This window comes from Hyla sarda, unplaced genomic scaffold, assembly GCF_029499605.1.
Source record: "Hyla sarda isolate aHylSar1 unplaced genomic scaffold, aHylSar1.hap1 scaffold_223, whole genome shotgun sequence".
Taxonomy (NCBI): domain Eukaryota; kingdom Metazoa; phylum Chordata; class Amphibia; order Anura; family Hylidae; genus Hyla; species Hyla sarda.
In genome coordinates, this window is record NW_026608906.1 from 1,609 (window position 1) to 13,752 (window position 12,144).

Genomic DNA, 12,144 nt, shown 5'->3' on the forward strand with positions numbered 1-12,144 from the left:
AATACCATAAAACATCTCTTAAAATATTTAGGGATTCAGCTATAGACCTTCCAGGTACCCCACAAACCTGATTTGGGTGAATTAATTTATGAATAAAAGGTTTAAAACGGACAGCTAATAACTTGGCTAAAACTTTATAATCGACATTTAAAAGTGTGATGGGGCGCCAATTTTTTAGCATATCCTTTTCACCCTTTTTAAAAAGTAATGATACAATCCCCCTCCTCCAGGAAGGGGGAAGTTCATTAACAATAAAAGTTTCTTTATACAATAAAACCATATCATCCTTTAAAATATCCCAAAAAGCTAAATAAAATTCGATGGGTAAACCATCTTCCCCAGGGGCCTTCCCACTAGAAAAACTTTTAAAAACAAATAAAAGTTCATCTAAGTTAAGATCACGGGATAAAACCTCCTGGTCTAAAACATCTAGCTTAAAATCAAGGGAATTAAGAACATGTTCTAAAAAGGATGGATTAAGATCTTTCTTATTAAAAAGAAGCTGGTAGAAGTTAAAAACTGCATCTAACATGCCTTTTGGAGTGGATTCACCCTCAAGGTTTTGGATGATATCCCTCCTATTCATCACTTTTTTAAAAAAGAAACGGGAACATTTCTCGCCCTCCTCCAGGTGCTGCACATGTGAGTTAAAAATGATTTGTTTCCCTTTCTTTTCTATGGCATGTTTTATTTCAGTTTTAAGGTTTAAAATATCATTTTCTACATCCATACCAGCTTCTTTCAATTTAAAAAGTACATTTAAACGCATGTTAAGAACATAAAACCACTGTTTTTCCATTTTTGCCTTCTTCTTACCTGCTTTGATAAAAAAATATCTGATTTTAGATTTGGTGCCCTCCCACCAGTGCAGCATAGGCTCGTGGGGTTTTCTTTGTGATTGCCAGCATTGGTAGGTCCGCACAAACTCCTCTTTTATCTCAGGGTCCTCTAGGAGTGTGGTGTTTAATCTCCAGAGGCCCCTTTTTGCTTTTTGCTCCCCCTCTAGCTCCAGGCCCACCAAGAGGAGCTTATGATCAGAGAAGATATTCTGCTCGAGCGTGCATTTCAGGGGTTTAAAAGCTCTAGAGGAAAAAATAAAATCGATTCTGGAGCTCACTCTTCCATTGGACCATGTGGCGCCCGGGTCCTCCGGCAAGAGATCCTTCCAGCAATCTTTCAAATTAAAATCATCAATAAAATTTTTAAGCAGGTAAGAAGTGCGGTCTTTACGATTAATATCCCCACCCTGCCGGTGTTCCCCATCACGTATGCAGTTAAAATCACCTCCCACCAGCAGGGGGGAAGACCCAACACAAAACAGTGGTAAAATTTCAAATAGTTCTGCCCGCTCCTGTTTATCAGGAGGGGCATACACATTTAAAACACGAATTAAAAGTCCATTAAAATATAGATGAATTAAAAGAGCTCTGCCAGGCACAATCTCAGTTACTGTATGAATAGAAAAGGACTGGCCTCGGCAGAGCAGCCCAACACCCACAGAACGACAGTCATTTGCACCGGACCATATGGATGGGCCCAGCTTCCAGTCTTCTTTTAAGTCTTTATAGTCCATTTTACTAGGGATTCCACATTCTTGTAGCAGGCAAAGGTCAAAGTCACATGTCTCTAGATAAGAAAATAAAGCAGCCCTGCGATCAGGGCTCTTTAAGGACCTCACATTGAGTGAGGCAATTTTTACAGGGATAGGCATAGTTTATGGAGAGTCCGTGCTTGGAGAATCAAAGTCAATAATAAGCTGCGTACCGTCATCCCCCGCCTGCGGGGTCATCAGCTCCTTGATGTTCTGAGGGTCGGAGCTTGAGATCGATGATGCCCCGACCCTGAGCTCGCTCTCGTCCGAACTACGGCACGCCGCTTTCCTTTGAATGTCTTCCTCTTCTTCTTCTCTTTGTCTTTTAAATGTCACACTGCTGTCCATATCCTCTGTGTTGCTCTCACTCGATGTAATCTCTGGCCCCCGGCTGATGGATCTGCGTCTTCTTTCATCTTTTGACGACTGAAACTGCTGCACAGGGGCCTGTGAGGCCTCTTTTCCGGAACCTTTGCCGCTACCCTGGGAAGTTTTCATCGCTTGTTCCCCAGCAAGCGTTGCTGAGGACTGTTGCTCCAACTTCCCCATCGATCGACGATGGCCAGTTTTACCCACCGGGTCCACTGCTGGCGGGGCAGCAAACCCTGGTTTGGCGCCACTTGTCTTCTTGGCCCTGTCCTGTATAGGCGGAGTAACAGGACCGGGCTCAGACCTGGCCACCTGGCTCCCCTTCCGGCGGGCTTTCACCGGGGCCTCTTCGTCCGGAGCAGGGCGACCCTGGGCCAAGCCAGTACCTGGCTTATGTTGCAATTTTGGGTCCACCTCTGCCCCCACCGAGGCCCGTCGGCTGCCACCCGCCACAGGTGAGCCCCCTTCAGAAGTTTCGGCGGGCTCTTGAGCCAGGTAGGAAGTCGATCGACGTCTTTCAATTTCCCGGGCAGTAAACTCGATCACCCGCCCGGGCTTCGTGGAATCCCCATGGCCTCCCCCTAGCACTACCACCGGTGGGCCCCCCGATGGAGCACCAGAGGTCTTGGGCCTGGACCCATCAGTACCTGCCATCTGGGGTTTGGGCATCTTAAAAAAGGATGTCTTTTGTCCTGTCCCCTCTTTGGGTGGGCCCAGCCTTGACCCACCCATCGTAGTTTTTGCTTTATGGGGACAGGAATTAAAATCGTGATTTTCCTCTCCGCAGAGGTTGCACCTTATCGTGTGGCTACATCTTGAGGCTATGTGACCTTCTTGGCCACACCTATTGCAGCGAATCACACGCTCCGCGCCGCAGGTCTCCTGGGTGTGGCCAAACCTCAAGCAATTTCGGCAATACATAGGCATTTGAGGATAGAACAGGAAGCCCCGAACTCTCCCGATGGCAAAATTTGGGGGCGGATGGCAAAGACCCCCAATACCACCGGGATCCTTACGGAGCTTGACCCAGAACTTCCTCTTGCCGTTCCAGAACCGCACGGAGTTCAAGATTTTGTTTGCGAATCGCACCTCTTCGCAGTATCGCCGAAGAAAAGTGGCTATATCCTCCGTGGTCACATGAGGGCTGTGCATAGCCACCACCAACGGTATATGTTCCTCACCATAGAGGAACTGGAACGAAAGACCGTCGAGTCGATCGTCCCTCTGGTCCGCACCAGACAAGGTTGCATAGATGTTATCGCAACACGCCGTGGCCGTGAAGGTGACGGTATACAGGCCACGGCTTTCCTGGTCATTTAGACACAGGATGTCCTCCCTATTGAGGCGGAAGTAGTCAAGAAGAATCACCTCCGCAATGAAGCGGAGGTTCTTCAACTGACGATGGCTCTCCGACACCTCTATGCGGATGGTATTTCGCATCGACATTTCCCCAGAGGGGAAAGCCCAGGAGAACGGCATCTTCCACACCCAGGGACAAAGCCCCTTCCCCAATAGCAGCAGGGGCTCGGAATCCCGCTATAAAAGCGGAACCCTTACCCAAGGCAGAGGTCGGGGGTACCCTAGGTGCTTCCGAAGCTACAGGTAACGCTCAACGTACCGAAAATGCCTTCTGAGACACAAGGTCCCAGAGACAGGGGGATCGCAACCCGTTGTCTGTGGACTAAGCCCGCTCCCCAATAGCAGCAAGGGGGTGAAGTCCCTCCGTAAGGAGAGACAATCCCCCAAGGCCGAGAAGCGGGGTACCACAGACACCTTCCGACCAGACCAAATGCAGATACTACACTTGATCTTAGCCAAAAGGCCGAGAAGCGATAACCGTGAAAGGGGCGGGCCCAACAAGGTCCCCTTCATGGGCACTATCACTGCTTGCTGTCAGGGAGGCTGCCAGACAATTTTCCATGCACACTCTGGGCTGGGGGGCAGTCAACCACCAGTACACACAGCAGAACCTAAACCCATACCATTATTGCTAAGCAGCAAGACAGGGGCCCATTGCACTCCCACGGGGCCTTTTTAAATGCAATCCATAACCCGGATTTGCCAGGAACCCTTCTTACTCCTCCTACTTGCATGTGACACTGGGCTTAGGATCTGCATAGGAAACACACACACAAGCACACACCTACCTTTGTTGCCTGCAGATGCCTCCTTGGCTGTCCCCAAACGGTATCAAACCAACACCCACGGGAAGCTGTAAGCATAGAGGACATGCCTGCACCCCATTGGACTTACCTGTGTGGGTTAAATCCGGGTTATTTGACAACCTATGGCGGTGATGGTTCTGCTCAGGCAGAGCAGTGCTGATGCTCCTCATAAAGCTGTCGCTGCTGTGAAGGTTCTAGGTGACATCACAAATCCCTTTGGTTACATACACAACAAAGCTGGGTTGTTGTTGTTTACACTCTGCAAGGCCTGTGGAAGTGAGTGACATCATAGCACTGTAGTTCTGAGGGTTCAAGATGGATGCAACAATCTCCTGTTGCTTCTATGAAGGCCGTAATAGACGACATCACCAAACAGCTCCATAGTCACATACACAGCAAAGGAGAGATGTTGTTTACACCTAGTGATGTCAGTGGTATTGAGTGACATCACAGCACAGTGCTAAGGCTCCTGGGCCTGGACACAGCAGCGGCTGCAATATCTCAACGGAGAATACGTTTATATCTATGTGTGTGTGTGCGCATATATATATATATATATATATATATATATATATATATATATATATATATTTCTCCGCCGAAATCACTTTTAAACCCATTTCCACCTTTTTTTCCCTTCTCTTCCTCTTACTTTTTTTTCACGTTTTTTTACGTTTTTCTCCTTTTCGCCTCTTTTCTGGGCGTATTATTCTTCTTTTTCTTCTTTTTTTTCGTCTAATGCATACCCCATCAGTGCAGCAATGCTTATTCAATACCGCCAGCAGATGGAGACACTGGGGGATAATTTTCTAAGGATTTATACTGATTTTTCCTGTCTGAATTTGTCGCACAGAAAGTTGCAGGCCAAATATGTGTGACATTTCTGCGACTTTAGCTTCTAGAGCATTTTTACAACATTATACATAGGTGCTGAATACATAAAAAGCGACTGTTCAGCGACAGACAAGTCGCATCGGCTGAAAGTAGGCCAGAATGTCAGTCCATGTTGGAGCAGGTTTAGATACAGTCTAAAGCATAGATCTCAAAGTCTGTGCACAGAATTTAGCAAGGGCCTCGCACCTTCTGATGCATCAGGTAGGTGCACAATAGCATAGCCTAACCCTCTGTACTTTGGTCTATATTGATGCGGGACATAGACAGCCAGCTGATGACCAATCCATTAGTGCAATGGATGGCTGGAAGCATTTGTCTTTGCCTTTGCAATACCACAGAAGCAATGCATGGTCAATGTACAGCAATGACACACCTGTGTGAACAGCCAGGAGACCCCCCCCCCCCCCCCCCCCCATGTTATGTTACATAGTTACATAGTTAGTACGGTCGAAAAAAGACATATGTCCATCACGTTCAACCAGGGAATTAAGGGGTAGGGGTGTGGCGCGATATTGGGGAAGGGATGAGATTTTATATTTCTTCATAAGCATTAATCTTATTTTGTCAATTAGGAACATTCAGCACCCACCCGCTATCAAGGCAGCTGCCTATCATGTCATGCCCTACCTGCACAGGTGTGCTGGCTACTCAAATGATCCAATTAAGGAGGCCATTTAGTCAGCAGCAGCAGAAGTCCTGTGCCTGGACGCTCCAACAGGGGCCAGACACAAGCAGAAGCAGAAGCAGCAGAAGCAGCAGCAGCACCACCTTTTGTTTTTTGGCTGCAGCAGCAGCAAGGCCCACAGGGCTGGCTAGCTGGCTAGCCAGCAAGCAGGTAGCAATGAAAGTAGGAATCTTTCTTTTTAACCCTGTAAGGGGGTGGTGCACTGTACCCGAAGATACTGCCATATCGGGTCAATGCATAGGGCGACGGAAGCAAGCTTCGAAATCGGCCCCAGTTCTCAAAAATCCATTTAATATATGGTCCCCAGATAGGGGACGTATCAGATATTAAACTGATAAGAACAGATACTACACTTGATCTTAGCCAAAAGGCCGAGAAGCGATAACCGTGAAAGGGGCGGGCCCAACAAGGTCCCCTTCATGGGCACTATCACTGCTTGCTGTCAGGGAGGCTGCCAGACAATTTTCCATGCACACTCTGGGCTGGGGGGCAGTCAACCACCAGTACACACAGCAGAACCTAAACCCATACCATTATTGCTAAGCAGCAAGACAGGGGCCCATTGCACTCCCACGGGGCCTTTTTAAATGCAATCCATAACCCGGATTTGCCAGGAACCCTTCTTACTCCTCCTACTTGCATGTGACACTGGGCTTAGGATCTGCATAGGAAACACACACACAAGCACACACCTACCTTTGTTGCCTGCAGATGCCTCCTTGGCTGTCCCCAAACGGTATCAAACCAACACCCACGGGAAGCTGTAAGCATAGAGGACATGCCTGCACCCCATTGGACTTACCTGTGTGGGTTAAATCCGGGTTATTTGACAACCTATGGCGGTGATGGTTCTGCTCAGGCAGAGCAGTGCTGATGCTCCTCATAAAGCTGTCGCTGCTGTGAAGGTTCTAGGTGACATCACAAATCCCTTTGGTTACATACACAACAAAGCTGGGTTGTTGTTGTTTACACTCTGCAAGGCCTGTGGAAGTGAGTGACATCATAGCACTGTAGTTCTGAGGGTTCAAGATGGATGCAACAATCTCCTGTTGCTTCTATGAAGGCCGTAATAGACGACATCACCAAACAGCTCCATAGTCACATACACAGCAAAGGAGAGATGTTGTTTACACCTAGTGATGTCAGTGGTATTGAGTGACATCACAGCACAGTGCTAAGGCTCCTGGGCCTGGACACAGCAGCGGCTGCAATATCTCAACGGAGAATACGTTTATATCTATGTGTGTGTGTGCGCATATATATATATATATATATATATATATATATATATATATATATTTCTCCGCCGAAATCACTTTTAAACCCATTTCCACCTTTTTTTCCCTTCTCTTCCTCTTACTTTTTTTTCACGTTTTTTTACGTTTTTCTCCTTTTCGCCTCTTTTCTGGGCGTATTATTCTTCTTTTTCTTCTTTTTTTTCGTCTAATGCATACCCCATCAGTGCAGCAATGCTTATTCAATACCGCCAGCAGATGGAGACACTGGGGGATAATTTTCTAAGGATTTATACTGATTTTTCCTGTCTGAATTTGTCGCACAGAAAGTTGCAGGCCAAATATGTGTGACATTTCTGCGACTTTAGCTTCTAGAGCATTTTTACAACATTATACATAGGTGCTGAATACATAAAAAGCGACTGTTCAGCGACAGACAAGTCGCATCGGCTGAAAGTAGGCCAGAATGTCAGTCCATGTTGGAGCAGGTTTAGATACAGTCTAAAGCATAGATCTCAAAGTCTGTGCACAGAATTTAGCAAGGGCCTCGCACCTTCTGATGCATCAGGTAGGTGCACAATAGCATAGCCTAACCCTCTGTACTTTGGTCTATATTGATGCGGGACATAGACAGCCAGCTGATGACCAATCCATTAGTGCAATGGATGGCTGGAAGCATTTGTCTTTGCCTTTGCAATACCACAGAAGCAATGCATGGTCAATGTACAGCAATGACACACCTGTGTGAACAGCCAGGAGACCCCCCCCCCCCCCCCCATGTTATGTTACATAGTTACATAGTTAGTACGGTCGAAAAAAGACATATGTCCATCACGTTCAACCAGGGAATTAAGGGGTAGGGGTGTGGCGCGATATTGGGGAAGGGATGAGATTTTATATTTCTTCATAAGCATTAATCTTATTTTGTCAATTAGGAACATTCAGCACCCACCCGCTATCAAGGCAGCTGCCTATCATGTCATGCCCTACCTGCACAGGTGTGCTGGCTACTCAAATGATCCAATTAAGGAGGCCATTTAGTCAGCAGCAGCAGAAGTCCTGTGCCTGGACGCTCCAACAGGGGCCAGACACAAGCAGAAGCAGAAGCAGCAGAAGCAGCAGCAGCACCACCTTTTGTTTTTTGGCTGCAGCAGCAGCAAGGCCCACAGGGCTGGCTAGCTGGCTAGCCAGCAAGCAGGTAGCAATGAAAGTAGGAATCTTTCTTTTTAACCCTGTAAGGGGGTGGTGCACTGTACCCGAAGATACTGCCATATCGGGTCAATGCATAGGGCGACGGAAGCAAGCTTCGAAATCGGCCCCCGTTCTCAAAAATCCATTTAATATATGGTCCCCAGATAGGGGACGTATCAGATATTAAACTGATAAGAACAGATACTACACTTGATCTTAGCCAAAAGGCCGAGAAGCGATAACCGTGAAAGGGGCGGGCCCAACAAGGTCCCCTTCATGGGCACTATCACTGCTTGCTGTCAGGGAGGCTGCCAGACAATTTTCCATGCACACTCTGGGCTGGGGGGCAGTCAACCACCAGTACACACAGCAGAACCTAAACCCATACCATTATTGCTAAGCAGCAAGACAGGGGCCCATTGCACTCCCACGGGGCCTTTTTAAATGCAATCCATAACCCGGATTTGCCAGGAACCCTTCTTACTCCTCCTACTTGCATGAGACACTGGGCTTAGGATCTGCATAGGAAACACACACACAAGCACACACCTACCTTTGTTGCCTGCAGATGCCTCCTTGGCTGTCCCCAAACGGTATCAAACCAACACCCACGGGAAGCTGTAAGCATAGAGGACATGCCTGCACCCCATTGGACTTACCTGTGTGGGTTAAATCCGGGTTATTTGACAACCTATGGCGGTGATGGTTCTGCTCAGGCAGAGCAGTGCTGATGCTCCTCATAAAGCTGTCGCTGCTGTGAAGGTTCTAGGTGACATCACAAATCCCTTTGGTTACATACACAACAAAGCTGGGTTGTTGTTGTTTACACTCTGCAAGGCCTGTGGAAGTGAGTGACATCATAGCACTGTAGTTCTGAGGGTTCAAGATGGATGCAACAATCTCCTGTTGCTTCTATGAAGGCCGTAATAGACGACATCACCAAACAGCTCCATAGTCACATACACAGCAAAGGAGAGATGTTGTTTACACCTAGTGATGTCAGTGGTATTGAGTGACATCACAGCACAGTGCTAAGGCTCCTGGGCCTGGACACAGCAGCGGCTGCAATATCTCAACGGAGAATACGTTTATATCTATGTGTGTGTGTGCGCATATATATATATATATATATATATATATATATATATATATATTTCTCCGCCGAAATCACTTTTAAACCCATTTCCACCTTTTTTTCCCTTCTCTTCCTCTTACTTTTTTTTCACGTTTTTTTACGTTTTTCTCCTTTTCGCCTCTTTTCTGGGCGTATTATTCTTCTTTTTCTTCTTTTTTTTCGTCTAATGCATACCCCATCAGTGCAGCAATGCTTATTCAATACCGCCAGCAGATGGAGACACTGGGGGATAATTTTCTAAGGATTTATACTGATTTTTCCTGTCTGAATTTGTCGCACAGAAAGTTGCAGGCCAAATATGTGTGACATTTCTGCGACTTTAGCTTCTAGAGCATTTTTACAACATTATACATAGGTGCTGAATACATAAAAAGCGACTGTTCAGCGACAGACAAGTCGCATCGGCTGAAAGTAGGCCAGAATGTCAGTCCATGTTGGAGCAGGTTTAGATACAGTCTAAAGCATAGATCTCAAAGTCTGTGCACAGAATTTAGCAAGGGCCTCGCACCTTCTGATGCATCAGGTAGGTGCACAATAGCATAGCCTAACCCTCTGTACTTTGGTCTATATTGATGCGGGACATAGACAGCCAGCTGATGACCAATCCATTAGTGCAATGGATGGCTGGAAGCATTTGTCTTTGCCTTTGCAATACCACAGAAGCAATGCATGGTCAATGTACAGCAATGACACACCTGTGTGAACAGCCAGGAGACCCCCCCCCCCCCCCCCATGTTATGTTACATAGTTACATAGTTAGTACGGTCGAAAAAAGACATATGTCCATCACGTTCAACCAGGGAATTAAGGGGTAGGGGTGTGGCGCGATATTGGGGAAGGGATGAGATTTTATATTTCTTCATAAGCATTAATCTTATTTTGTCAATTAGGAACATTCAACACCCACCCGCTATCAAGGCAGCTGCCTATCATGTCATGCCCTACCTGCACAGGTGTGCTGGCTACTCAAATGATCCAATTAAGGAGGCCATTTAGTCAGCAGCAGCAGAAGTCCTGTGCCTGGACGCTCCAACAGGGGCCAGACACAAGCAGAAGCAGCAGAAGCAGCAGCAGCACCACCTTTTGTTTTTTGGCTGCAGCAGCAGCAAGGCCCACAGGGCTGGCTAGCTGGCTAGCCAGCAAGCAGGTAGCAATGAAAGTAGGAATCTTTCTTTTTAACCCTGTAAGGGGGTGGTGCACTGTACCCGAAGATACTGCCATATCGGGTCAATGCATAGGGCGACGGAAGCAAGCTTCGAAATCGGCCCCCGTTCTCAAAAATCCATTTAATATATGGTCCCCAGATAGGGGACGTATCAGATATTAAACTGATAAGAACAGATTTTTTTTTTTTTTTATCTAAAGCCGAGGAACGTGCTTTCGATTCACCCAAAGTGCAAGAAAAAGTGCAAACGTGTTACACTAAAAAAACGTGCACAAAGGATGCGGTCTATCGCAAGCCCTTCTCCGATAGGAGAGAGGCCCCCCAACAAACCTTACCCTTCGCCTCCGGACCAAAAGGTACCTGCGAGGTTCCAGGTTCGATGTCCCTTTTCGCCGAAGCTACTAGGAGACCACAAATGCTCCCGGCATCCCCCTTGGCGTTAGCCAAGGTATCTGCCCGCAGAGCCGATTACGGTAGGTACCCTGCGAAGCAGGAGTACCCGGGGTGTTTGCAGGGAGGTGCGGAACCTAATGGCCACACACACCTCCCCTAGACCGCCAGGAGGGACACCCAGAAGGGCTACCGCATCCTGACAAATCCTGTGAACACACAACACGCAAAAAGTGACACAGTGAGACAAAAAAGAAATAAATAAGTGAATGTGTGCAGATATACTGCCCGGACATCCGGCCGGATCTATAAAAATTTCTCTGATCCTAGCCAGAAGGCCGGGAATCAAGAGGTGAGTGCCACAAGGTGAAGAGATTATGGTGCCCGTGCTTCAACTCAGTGAGCCTATTCTCCCAGTGAGTTTCGGCACCTCGGGGTCACCACTCCCCGAGGCACAAAAGTACCTCGGCTCTAGACCCTCTCAGCCTCATGGCGAGACCCGGAGGGAACAGGTCACATCGGGGCAGCCGTCGAGCTGATTCCTCAGAACCAGCCCCGGAAAGCCCTGGTACACCTGCATCCTCCATGCAGCACCCATCCCCACCAGCATGAAAACTGATAAGAACAGATACTACACTTGATCTTAGCCAAAAGGCCGAGAAGCGATAACCGTGAAAGGGGCGGGCCCAACAAGGTCCCCTTCATGGGCACTATCACTGCTTGCTGTCAGGGAGGCTGCCAGACAATTTTCCATGCACACTCTGGGCTGGGGGGCAGTCAACCACCAGTACACACAGCAGAACCTAAACCCATACCATTATTGCTAAGCAGCAAGACAGGGGCCCATTGCACTCCCACGGGGCCTTTTTAAATGCAATCCATAACCCGGATTTGCCAGGAACCCTTCTTACTCCTCCTACTTGCATGTGACACTGGGCTTAGGATCTGCATAGGAAACACACACACAAGCACACACCTACCTTTGTTGCCTGCAGATGCCTCCTTGGCTGTCCCCAAACGGTATCAAACCAACACCCACGGGAAGCTGTAAGCATAGAGGACATGCCTGCACCCCATTGGACTTACCTGTGTGGGTTAAATCCGGGTTATTTGACAACCTATGGCGGTGATGGTTCTGCTCAGGCAGAGCAGTGCTGATGCTCCTCATAAAGCTGTCCCTGCTGTGAAGGTTCTAGGTGACATCACAAATCCCTTTGGTTACATACACAACAAAGCTGGGTTGTTGTTGTTTACACTCTGCAAGGCCTGTGGAAGTGAGTGACATCATAGCACTGTAGTTCTGAGGGTTCAAGATGGATGCAAC

At 47.7% G+C, this 12,144-nt stretch overlaps 2 non-coding genes and 3 pseudogenes across 2 annotated transcripts; all 5 read right to left on the reverse strand.

Moving 5' to 3' along the window:
- Window positions 1–3,576: 3,576 nt before the first annotated feature.
- Window positions 3,577–3,794, reverse strand: LOC130321080 (U2 spliceosomal RNA; annotated as a pseudogene).
- Window positions 3,795–5,896: 2,102 nt separating this feature from the next.
- LOC130321093 (U2 spliceosomal RNA) lies at window positions 5,897–6,087 on the reverse strand. The gene has a single exon (XR_008866873.1). It is a non-coding gene; the product is annotated as a U2 spliceosomal RNA (small nuclear RNA).
- Window positions 6,088–8,179: 2,092 nt separating this feature from the next.
- On the reverse strand, window positions 8,180–8,370 carry LOC130321105 (U2 spliceosomal RNA). Its single transcript, XR_008866884.1, has one exon. It is a non-coding gene; the product is annotated as a U2 spliceosomal RNA (small nuclear RNA).
- Window positions 8,371–10,454: 2,084 nt separating this feature from the next.
- LOC130321049 (U2 spliceosomal RNA) lies at window positions 10,455–10,635 on the reverse strand (annotated as a pseudogene).
- A 692-nt stretch (window positions 10,636–11,327) lies between these two features.
- Window positions 11,328–11,487, reverse strand: LOC130321069 (U2 spliceosomal RNA; annotated as a pseudogene).
- Between the last annotated feature and the right edge of the window lie 657 nt (window positions 11,488–12,144).